Here is a 12,627-nt window from a genome sequence, read left to right on the forward strand (position 1 = left end):
ACAGGACGGGCAAGATGCTACAAAGTCTTTAACATCCTGGGAGAGTGAAGGCCACCAATAATGGCGAGAGATTAAGTCCAAAGTCTTTTTGACACCAACGTGGCAATCTTGGACGAATGTCCCCAATTTAGCACTCGTTTTTGGTTATTCTCAGCCACAAAGGTTCTTCCCGGAGGTAACGTGGTTAACTTGACAGGAGCCACAGTAATTACTTTGGATATATCAATGATATGAGAGGGTTCTTCCTCTGCATCAGACGACAGGAATGATCTTGACAACGCATCCGCTCTAACGTTCTTATTGCCGGGCCGAAAATGTAGCTCAAAGTCAAAGCGGGCGAAGAATAGGGACCACCTGGCTTGCTGAGGATTGAGCCTCTGTGCGGACTGGATGTACGCCATGTTCTTATGGTCCGTGAAGATCTTGAATGGATGTATGGCACCTTCCAATAAGTACCTCCACTCATCCAAGGCCAACTTAATGGCCAATAGCTCTTTGTCGCCAATGGAGTAGTTCTGCTCAGTGGAGGAAAATACTTTAGAAAAGAAGCCACAGGTGACAAAACGTCCAGAAGAAGATTTCTGCAGAAGGACTGCCCCAGCCCCAGTAGAGGATGCATCCACCTCGAGAGTGAAAGGTCTACTAACCTCAGGTCGGTGAAGCGCCGGAGCAGCGGCGAAGGTTTGTTTCAATGACTGGAAGGCCTCTTCAGCCTCAGAGGGCCAAGCCTTTGGGTTAGCTCCCTTGCAGATAAGGGACGAGATGGGGCGAACCAACGAGGAGAAATGAGGAACGAACTGTCGGTAGTAGTTCGCAAAACCAAGGACGCGTTGGATTGCCTTCACCCCATGGGGCTGTGGTCAATCGAGGACGGCGGACACCTTTGCCGGATCCATGCGTAGACCCGTTTCTGAGATAATGTACCCCAAGAATGGCAGGGACATTTGCTCGAAGGCACATTTCTTGAGCTTAGCATAAAGGCGGTTCTCCCTCAGGTGCTGGATGACTTGACGCATGTTCTTTCTGTGGGCGGAGAGGTCTGGAGAAAAAACGAGGATGTCATCCAGATAGACTACCACGCAGGAGTACAGCATATCCCGGAAGACGTCATTCACGAACTCCTGGAACACCGCTGGGGCATTGCAGAGGCCGAAGGGCATGACCAAGTACTCGTAGTGACCGTCTGTGGTGTTAAAGGCGGTCTTCCACTCATCCCCGGAACGAATGCGGATCAAGTTGTAGGCCCCACGAAGATCCAGTTTGGTGAAAATCCGAGCTCCTCTAAGTCGGTCAAAGAGCTCCGGGATCAATGGCAATGGGTACATGTTCTTGACCGTGATATCGTTCAGGCCTCGGTAGTCTATGCAAGGACGGAGGGAGCCGTCCTTTTTTACAAAGAAAAATCCCGCTCCCGCGGGCGAGGAGGACTTATGGATAAAACCTCTGGCAAGGTTCTCCTGGATATAGTCAGACATAGCTTGGGTCTCAGCAGGGGATAGCGGGTATATCCTACCCCTGGGTGGCGTAGAACCAGGAATGAGGTCGATCGGACAGTCATATGGCCGATGGAGGGGCAGAGTCTCGGCCTCCTTCTTGTCGAAGACATCTGCAAAGGACCAGTAAGCCGACGGCAGACCTGTAGGTGCCGGGGATGGACCGGCAGAGTTCATAGGACGGACGGGCAACAGGCACTTCTCCTGACAGAACGGTCCCCACCGGAGTATCTCGCCCGACCGCCAGTCCAGGGTTGGCTCATGAGTCCATAGCCAAGGGAGACCTAGAAGAAGTGTGTAAGACATGGTAGACAAGACGAAGAAGGAGATCTTCTCCAGGTGCAGGGCTCCGATCTGCAGCTCGATCTCTTCGGTGGCCTGGGTAACGGTCTCCTGCACGGACGTACCATTGACCGAAACAATCGACCGAGGAGTCTCCAGGGATCTGACAGGAATCCGGTATTTTTTAACCGCCTCAAGTGTGATAAAATTCCCCTCTGCGCCAGAATCCAGAAAAGCCTCCTCTGAATAACGCTTGGCACCGAGATTCAATAATACGGACACGAGCAGGGGAGGAGAGGAATCACGTACACCTAGGGAGGCCTCTCCTATCGACCCTAGGCGGAGAAGTTTCCCGGCTTCTTGGAGCAGGAACGGAGGAGGTGAGAGGAGCTCCTCTCTCTGGCTAATTCACGGGCAGGTTCCTGAAACCGCAGGTCAATGCGTGTCGCCAGAGAGATCAGATCCTCTAAAGAGGTGGGAGTATCCCGACCTGCCAGTACGTCTTTGATTCGACCGGACAGGCCACGCCAAAAGATCCCTACGAGAGCCTCGTTGTTCCAACCGAGTTCGGAGGCCAAGGTACGAAAACGGATGTCATACTGTCCTACCGGTAGCGTACCCTGATGGAGGTTGAAGAGGGACTCGGTGATAGAGGCCAGCCGACCCGGCTCGTCGAACACCTTGCGGAAGGTGTCCAAAAAGGTGGAAAGCTGAGAGACGAGTGGGTCATTGCGCTCCCAGAGGGGGTTCACCCATGCTAACGCCTCCCCCTCTAAGTGTGAAATAATAAAGGCAATTTAGGCGCGCTCAGTGGGATAGTGCTGCGGCAAAAGCTCAAAATGTAACCGGCATTGGTTCAGAAATCCTCGACAAAACTTAGGGTCCCCGCTATATCGGGGTGGCTTGCCAAGGCTCGGCATCGGGTGCGGGGCCGAGGACTGGGCAGAAACGGATTGTATGGCCGACAAACGTGACTCTATGGATTTCAAAAAGGCTATAATCCTGGTCTGACTCTCCCGTAGGAACACCAGTTCCTTTTGGATGGAGGTGGTGGTACCAGCGGGGTCCATGGCCTGATTATACTGTGAAGACTCCTGGAGTGGACCCTCTGGGTCGTGACACCAACCCTCCCAGGGCGAGCTGACCTAGGGAAGACCACCCCCTATACAGGGAGTGTCAGGGGCAAGACCCAGGGAGTGAGGCACCATGACTGCTGGCACCAGGCGGCCGGCTCACAGGAGACACAAGTGGGTGAGTGTGTCTGCAGGAACGTGTAAAGCGTGGACACGGGAACACATGGTGTACAGAGACTTCGTTCGTCCGGGTGTGAGTGAATCAGGATGCATGCAAGGAGCACGTCAGAGCACTGAGTCAGGCAGCAGGTGTGCCAAGAGGTGTAACAGAGTACAGGAGCATGGTGTGTGCCAGAGGGCACAACTGAGCATAAGACAGAGCGCAGGATTGGTACATGTGCCAGGAGGCACAACAGAGTATGAGACTGAGTACAGGATCAGAGCATGTGCCAGGAGGCACAACAGAGTACAAAGCAGAGTGCAGATTCAGAGCGTGTGCCAAGAGGCACAACAGAGTGCAAGGCAGGGGACCTGAATACAGCGCACAGCCAGGCAGGGACACGGCAGACCAAGCCAGGAAGCACAACAATAATCAGGCACCTCCCCTAGGGGGAGGTCGTCTGATATAGCACATGACTACTACTGGTTCCGGGTCAGGACCTAGCCAGAAAGCACATGACCACTACAGGTTCCGGGTCAGGTCCTCCATTACCATAGAGAGGACCGAGCCCTATACAGCACTGACAGGAGCGCGCAAGCGCAAACGTGACATGTAGGAGAAGACCCGAGGACGAGAGCTGCGCGTGCGCACCCGACGGGACCCCCGGAGTGACCGCAGCTCCGGAAGAGATGACGTCGGGACCGAGGTCCCGCCCCCAGGTGAGCACGGCGTGACAACCATTTTTTCTTTATTAATTTGTGATGTAAAGGTAATCCCCCAGGTGTTATTATTGAGCTCCTTTATTAACTGTGCTGATTCCTCCTCTGTCCCCTTCCATATAATAATCAGATCATCAATGAAGCGCTTATAAAGCCTTATTTTGTCATTGAAAACAGGCTTAGAGAGTGACGATGAGGACTCGAATCGCTCCATGAATAAGTTTGCGAAACTTGGCGCGATCCGAGTCCCCATCGTGGTGCTGAGCAACTGTAAATACAGTATGCCTTCAAAAATAATACATTATATGTAAATTACATACAATATATATACAATGCAAAGTTGACATCAACCCTACAAATATGAACCCCAATTGCCAAAGCCAAAGGGCAAGTGTGAAGACCAGGGCAAATGCCAGAATTGGTCCATCTAATAGATGCACCTTTTCTTGGGTGGCTGCTGGCTGATATTTTTAGGCTTGGGGGAGCCAATATCTATGGCCTTTTACCAACCTGAGATTAGTAGCTACCAGCTGTTTGCTTTATCTTGGTTGGTTGTCCAAATTATGGGATCCCAAGCCATTTTTTAAATTATTTAAATAATTAAAAAATGTGGTGTGGGGAGTGGGGACCAACCTTGCTGAAGCTGACAGCTGAGGGTTGCAGCCTGCAGCTGCCAGTTTTGCCTGGCTGGTTATCAAATATACAGGAAAATCCAACATCATTTTGGGATGCGTCTCCTATTTTGAACAGCAGGAAAGGCTAAGTATACAGCCATGAACTGATGGTAATAGTCTGGAAACCTTTATGATTATTACCTTTTCCCAGAATATTAATATCAGACCCCAGATGTCGGCTTTCCTTCAGCTGTTTATGACATTTATGGGGAATTTTCATTTATTTACTAGTAAAGTAAAATACACACCCCAGGTAGTCTTAGTTTAGAGCATTCTGATTTTCCAACAGCTGGAGACACCAGGAACCTGAAAATGGCACTCAATGTTTCATATGAGGTTTTCGGGCCTCCCAACTGTGTGGAAAAGGTTACCTGAGTTCAAGCCACCAGGTCTTAAGATAGCTCCAGTACAAGACTGTTGAATGCCAGACTGCCAAGTGCAATGAACAGCCGTTCATCAGTGCAATGCTGGCACTTGCAAAGCAAGAGAAACAGCTGAACTCAGGTGACCTTACTGTTCTTGTTGATATTTAAAAAAAAAACTTGAAAAAACGGATGGGGTCCCCTATAATTTTCATAATCAGCAGAGGGAAAGCCAATGGTTGGGGGGTGATGTTAATATTCTGGAAAAGAGATAGTATTCATAAAGCTTCCCAGGCATTTAATATCAATATCAGATCACAGCTTTATACCTAGCCTTTCCTGGCTATTTAAATGGGTGAACCCCCCCAAAAAATGATGTAGTGTCCCCCTATATTTAATAATCAGCAAAGGCTATGCAGAAAGTTGTGTATCAATATTAATAGCCTATGAAGGGGCCATGGATATTGGCCCCAACCAGACTAAAAATATCAGTTCTCAGCCGCCCCAGAAATGGCGCTTCAATAGGATATGTCAAATCTGGCACTTAACCTCCCTCTTCTATTTCCCCTGGTGTGGTGGCAATTGGGGTGTTAGTTGGGGGGATTGATGTCACCTTTGTATTGTTAGATGAAATGAAGCCCAGACGTTGGTAATGAAGAGGCATATATAAGACTCCCCCAATACTAACCCCATTGTCATATTGGAAAACCAGATCCTGATGCTAAAATATAGCCAAGATCAACAACAGAGCATTCAATGGTAAAATCCACTTTTATTAATTCACATATAGAAAATGTAAAAAAAAATTTTTATGTTTACAACAGAGGTACAAGAAAAAGAAGAACACAAAACTCCCATTGTCATAAAAATTGCTGCATGGCTCAGGACCATATGCCTACAATTCATGAAAAATAACACAGAAGATATAACTAATTGAACAAGCAGATGTGTGCTGATTAACCCAGTAAATAATGATGGCTGCAAATGCCAAAACAGTTTTCAAAAGAGGCACAGGCACAACTACTATTCTGGCTGAAAGCACCCACTATGTCCTGACAGCCACAGATGATTAGCTATAGTGTTAACCCACAGTTGTAAGGGCTTTATATGTATAAGGACTGCTGTCTCAACCAGACACAAAGGAAAAATCTAGTGAATGTAATTCATGATAGGAGCCACAGGGGCCATTACCTGGATCCTAGTAGCGTATTGTGTGTGTAAGGTGGGAGTCCTGTCCTTCTGCCCCGATGCGCACGTTTCGCCCTGCTTCCTCGGGGGGGCATGTCTAGGCAGAGGGTGTGTGTGGTTTATATATGAGCCACATCCAATCAACAGGGTTCTTTAATTAGTGCAGCTTAGGATGGCAAAACGGCGCATGCGTCGGCCACGTGACGCTCACAATAATAAAGACATGTAGCCGTGGTCACGGTGACTCATCCACCACCCTCCACCCTCAGTCACGTGGTGGGGAGAGAGTGAAGTCAGTGTGTAAGACCGCAATTAACATGTCGAGAGAGCGCCGCCCTGCGCATGCGCACAGCGATCCACAGAGCTATTAGTGTCTGAAGAAAATAAAAAATAGACATCTAATTAATGTGAATGTTATGATGACTTATTTCACCTAATTATTCATAATAAGAGGATAAAGAATGGGTATAGTGGCAAGTGCCACCATTGTCATATTGTATAAAAAAACCACACACCCAGAATAAAGTCCTTTAATTTAAATAATGACACAGACTCCTTTAATGAATATAAATTAAACCATACTTATCACCCAGTCCACAGAAGAAAATGTCTCCTGTAACAGAATTAAAATAGTAAACAAAGATATTCCTCACCTGTCTGCAGAGATTATAATCCATTTTTCCGATGATTGGTCTAACTCTGCTACATCTAGAAGATAGGCTGCATTGTTGCATGATGCCACTATACAGCCTGCCATCCAGCAGAGACACTGAGCAGCGGTAGCACACACTGCTCAGTGTCTCATGGTGTACTCCTATGACCTGACTTGATGTCACAGTGAGCGTGAGAAAGCCAATGAATTCAAAGCTAATGAACTTTGTTCAACTCACTGACAGCGCGATCGCTGTTGCAACCTTTCCCACTGTGCTGTAGCTGACATCAGGGCTTCTAGCTCCTTCTACAACTCCTAGCTAGAGGTAGCCAGAAGTGATGCTATGGTTCCAACCTCTCAAGAACCCTCCAAGACCTGTCGAGGGCCAGTCCCTGGCTCTGTTATTTCACTGGCTGATGAACGTCTGGAAAGCAGAGCGTTACCTGCATTCTATGCTCCAAGGTGGTGAGTAATAGCACCTAGGTAGTCTATCTCCCTAAAGGACAACAACGTAGACCTATCGGACCCAACTAAACTACTATCTGGACCGACTGTAAATATTACCTCCCTGCCACTCTGACAGTTTGTGGGACATACCTGCAAACCACCCTGACCGACTGGAGACACAATTTTCCCACCCCTCTGAAAGGCTATGGGTATCTCTTTCACATCATCCTGACAAATGGAGGAAAAGATATTCCTCTCGCCCCAACCGGTTGTGGGACGTACCTTTCTCCATCCCACACAAGCTGGGGGTAAGACCTTCTCTGCCCTCCTTACTAGGAGCTATGATAACTATGAGGAAGCAACCCCTGGCCATGTCAGAGTCTGTTGCGACACTGGTCAGCTGCTTTGGATCACCTGCTTTTTGATCTCCGTACCTGCTCCCATCACCATCACCCTGCAGCATAATGTGGCTTAGTTCTCCTTTACCAAAACACAGATTTTCATTAGGCATGACATTCACACTAATGTAAACAAAGAGAAAATTTCAGCTCACCCCTGAGCTGTACCTCCTGGTCCGGCACGGAGCGTGATATCTTTGCTGCTGCACAGCGCCAGGAACAATGAGGAAATGGAGGTGGATCCAGCTCGACACACCTGGCAATTAATTTAAATTCAACAATCTTTATTGGAAAATCCTTTCAAAACTTGTAGTGGGGTGGTGTGTGTAAGAAATATTGTCAATATATGCTTTGTCATCTGAGATGTCCATTTTTTGGTCTTTTCTACAAGTTTTGAAAGGATTTGCCAATAAAGATTGTTGAATTTTAATTAATTGCCCGGTGTGTCGAGCTGGATCCACCTCCATTTCCTCACGACATTCACACTATTAACTTTTTAAATGCATGACGTATCAGATCTGGGAGGGTTGTCAGGAAGGTATTGGGCAACTGACCATCCCAGAACAGTTGCCAATAATATATTTGTGAGGAAATTCTTGGACACCTTATCCTACCTCCCCGCACCCCAATTCAGGAAAACCCAAGCCATCGATAAGGGACAGTAAATATCCCCCAACATGGAGACATTCAGGGTCTTCCCAGGGATGAGTTCTTTCAGTAACACAAACTCAGAGTGGATGAGGACACATTTTGCACACATGCCTTGCGTCCAATAGTCACAGTGTTGCCCACAGTAACCAGTTGCAAATTTTTACTGGCCAACCCAACTATCTCGCCCACAAAAATAATAGCTGTACTTAGCCCCATTTGAGGGACACAGTCTCCCATTTGCTGCAGAAGGAGGGGCACACAAGAGTTCACTCCATTCTGGCAGCTGTGGTTTCTGCTAGTTCCCCCTCTGAGTCTGGCCGCTCTGAAGCTAGAACCATGGTGCCACATTGTGCTGGTCTCTGGCATCCTTCACCAAGTATGGATTAACATCTCTTTGATTTTGTCAAAGCTATAAAGACCTCGCTTTTCACATAGCATGAACAGCACCACATTCTCTTGCTATTTATGAGCTCAAATGGGCCTCTTTAGCTCATCCCAGTTGCAGACACACTTCTTCTCTGGACTCTGCTTTGCACCTGACATGATCTAAACATGACACATAGGTCAGCAAGGGAAGCCAAGACAATCAAAAAGGACCTCTCTGGCCCACAAACACAGCCAGAATATCTTACTAACCTAGCAGACCCGAGTGGGCTCTTCTCATTATCTCAGTTGTAGACAACAATCCTTTTTCAGACTCTACTGTTTCTGGGATAATCTGAACAAGACCATCAGGTTGCCTTTCCTGGACAATGCTCTTTCCCCAAAATGATTTGAAAAGATCTTCTCAATGATACAAAAAGAGTGAGAACATCTTGCTCATCTAGTGCACAAAACCAGGGGAAGAGTCTTGAGGAGATCATTTGCATATTCCCAGTGCCTTCTGGGATAAGTGAAGAGTCTCCGCGAGCTCAACGATCACTGGGTTTTGGCCGTTGCAGCTGAAAAGAGGAAATCGGAAAACCAGGGGAAGAGTCTTGAGGAGATCATTTGCATATTCCCAGTGCCTTCTGGGATAAGTGAAGAGTCTCCGCGAGCTCAACGATCACTGGGTTTTGGCCGTTGCAGCTGAAAAGAGGAAATCGGAAAAACCGTTTGGGCTCATCTTTCATCGTTTTTAAGAAATCTCAAGATGGAAGAGGCCAGGAGCCATTTGGTGAGCTGCATTTCTTGCTACATGTTCACAGACTTACCAGTGGAAAAGCCAAACTTCACATGCCACAAATGCAAGCTTGTGTCCCTGTTGGAGGAAAAGTTGCAAAATCTCGAAGAGAGGTTAGCTACATTGAAGATCATTAAGGAAGGTGAAGAGTTCTTGGACAGAGCAGAATTATCTCTTCATGTTACAGAAAGAGAAGAAATTCGAAGTGCACCTGAAGAAACAGAGGAATGGAGACATGTGACCCAGAGAAGCAGGAGGATCAGGAGGCAGTCAGCACCCATACTGCTCAGAAACCAGTACCAGGCTCTCACGCAGGAAAACAATGAAGAAATACATCAGGATAAGACTTTGCCAACAAGCAGCAACCTTGTACGCCTTCAGAGTCCTCCTGGATGGAGAAAGAAAAATGTTGTGAAGAAGAAACGGAGAGTGGTGGTCATGGGGGATTCCCTGTTGAGAGGAACTGAGGCCGCTATCTGCAGACCGGATATAACTTCAAGAGAAATGTGTTGTCTTCCAGGTGCAAAAATTAAAGATGTGTCTGACAGGATATCAGGACTCTTCAGACCTACAGATGACTACCCATTCCTGCTACTACATGTGGGGACAAATGACACTGCAAGAAACGACCTGGAAACCATCTGCAGAGACTTTGAAGACTTAGGCAAGAAAGTGAAAGAACTGGGAGCGCAGGTGGTCTTCTCTTCCATCCTCCCAGTGGATGGCCATGGAAAAAGGAGGTGGAATAAGATTCTGCAGGTGAACAACTGGCTACGTCGATGGTGCCGTCAGCAACGATTTGGATTTCTGGATCACGGAGTGAACTACTTATACGATGGACTACTTGCTAGAGATGGGGTGCACCTTACGAAGACTGGAAAGCATGTATTTGGAAGTCGCCTTGCTACACTTGTAAGGAGAGCTTTAAACTAGAACAACATGGGAAGGGAAGCAAAAGACCAGAAAAAGCCATACACCTGACAAATGCTATTGAGAACTCTGCTATTAGAAGTGGAAAGGAAGAACAAAGACGAAAGAATCTAATTAATAAAAATATTGGAGAAAGAGAAACCAATCACAAACTAAAATGTTTCTATACTAATGCACAAAGCATGGGCAACAAACAAGGAGAATTGGAACTACTAACACAGGAAAAGAAATATGATGTCATTGGAATCACTGAAACTTGGTGGGACAATACACATGATTGGAATACAAGACTAGAAGGATACAACTTATTTGCAAGAAACAGACTTGATAAACGAGGAGGGGGTGTCGCATTGTATGTTAGAAACGCGTATATCTGCACAGAGATTGAAGCTTCAGAGACTGGGAGTTCTGTGGAAACTGTTTGGGTAAGAATACAAGGACAGAACAATGGAAAGGACACCATTGTAGGCATTTACTACAGGCCGCCTGTGCAAGCCGAAGCTATGGATGAACTCTTTATGCATCAAATGGCCAAGTTCTCCAAAAAATATGACATAGTTGTCATGGGAGATTTCAACTATCCAGACATTTGTTGAGAATCTCTCTCAGGCAAAACTAACAGGTCAAAGAAATTCTTATCCTCTCTTGCTGACAACTTTATCTTCCAAAAGGTAAGGGAGAAAACAAGGGGAACTGCTACTTTGGATCTAATCCTTATAAACAGGGAGGAAATGGTTGAGGAGGTAAAAGTGGCTGGGACCCTAGGAGGTAGCGACCATGCTATTTTAGAATTTTGGATAACTAGAGGCGGAAGACCTGTGAAGACTCAGACGTCAAGGTTAGATTTCAGAAAGGCAGATTTTAAGGGATTCAGAAAGAGAATTGGAGGGATCCAATGGCTGGATATCCTTAAAGACAAAAATGTCCAGGAAGGATGGGAAATCTTGAAAAATGAAATTCTCAAAGCACAGTTGTTAACAATTCCGAAAAGAGGGAAGAATAGGAAGCAGTTAAGGAAACCAGGATGGATGAACACAGAACTTAAGCACATGCTAAAAAGGAAGAAAAAAATGTTTATAAAATGGAAAGAGGGAGGCATATCTGAAGAAGAATATAATGCTGTCTGCAGAACCTGCAGGGCACAAATCAGATTAGCTAAAGCTGAAAATGAATTGAGGCTTGCAAGAGATGTCAAAAGCAATAATAAAGGATTTTGGGGATATGTCAAAAGTAAAAGAAAAGTCAAAGATGCCATAGGATTTTTACAGGATGAAAATGATGAAATGGTAAGACAGGATGTTGAGAAGGCTGAACTTTTAAATTCCTATTTTGCATCTGTTTTCTCTCAGAAAGGAAATGTAACATCAACTGTTATTCACTGTCCTATTAAGGGAATAGAAGAATCCAGGATATCTATAAACAGAAAGATAGTGAGGAAACACTTAGCTAGCCTAAATGAATTCAAGTCTCCAGGTCCAGATGAATTACACCCCAGAGTACTGAAGGAGATAGCAGAAGAAATTTTTGAACCCCTCTCTATAATCTTTGAAAATTCTTGGAGAACAGGAGAAGTGCCAGAAGACTGGAGAAGAGCAAATGTTGTTCCTATCTTCAAAAAGGGGAAGAAGGTGGACCCAGGTAACTATAGGCCGGTGAGTCTGACTTCTATACCAGGAAAGATCTTTGAACAAATTATTAAACAACATGTATGTCAATACCTGGATAAGAATGAAGTGATTAAACAGAGTCAGCATGGGTTTGTAACTAATAAGTCATGTCAGACTAACTTAATTTCCTTCTATGACGGTATCACTGATTGGGTGGAGCAAGGAAATGCTGTAGATATAGTATATCTTGACTTCAGCAAAGCATTTGACAAAGTCTCTCATACAATCCTTATTGAAAAAATGATTAAGTATGGAATGGACAAGGCAACTGTTAGGTGGATTCATAGCTGGCTTAGTGATCAGACCCAAAGAGTGGTCGTAAATGGCTGCACATCCAGTTGGAAGAATGTCTCAAGTGGGGTACCACAGGGCTCTGTCCTGGGCCCTGTATTGTTCAACATCTTTATCAACGATTTAGATGAAGGAATTGAGGGTAAACTGATTAAATTTGCTGATGACACAAAGCTAGAAGGGATAGCTAATACTAGAGAAGAGAGAGAGAGAGGATTCAAAAAGATTTAAATAAACTGGAGAAGTGGGCAGCAACTAACAGAATGGTTTTTAACAGGGAGAAATGCAAAGTACTACATCTGGGCAAAAAAAATGGAAAAAGCATATATAGAATGGGAGGAATAGGGCTAAGTGACAGCACATGTGAAAAAGACTTGGGTATACTAATAGATCACAGACTGAATATGAGTCAACAGTGTGATGCAGCAGCAAAAAAGGCAAATGCAATTCTAGGATGTATTAACAGAAGCATACAGTC

This window comes from Dendrobates tinctorius, unplaced genomic scaffold (assembly GCF_039654945.1).
Source record: "Dendrobates tinctorius isolate UK_male_01 unplaced genomic scaffold, ASM3965494v1 ptg000131l, whole genome shotgun sequence".
Lineage (NCBI taxonomy): Eukaryota > Metazoa > Chordata > Amphibia > Anura > Dendrobatidae > Dendrobates > Dendrobates tinctorius.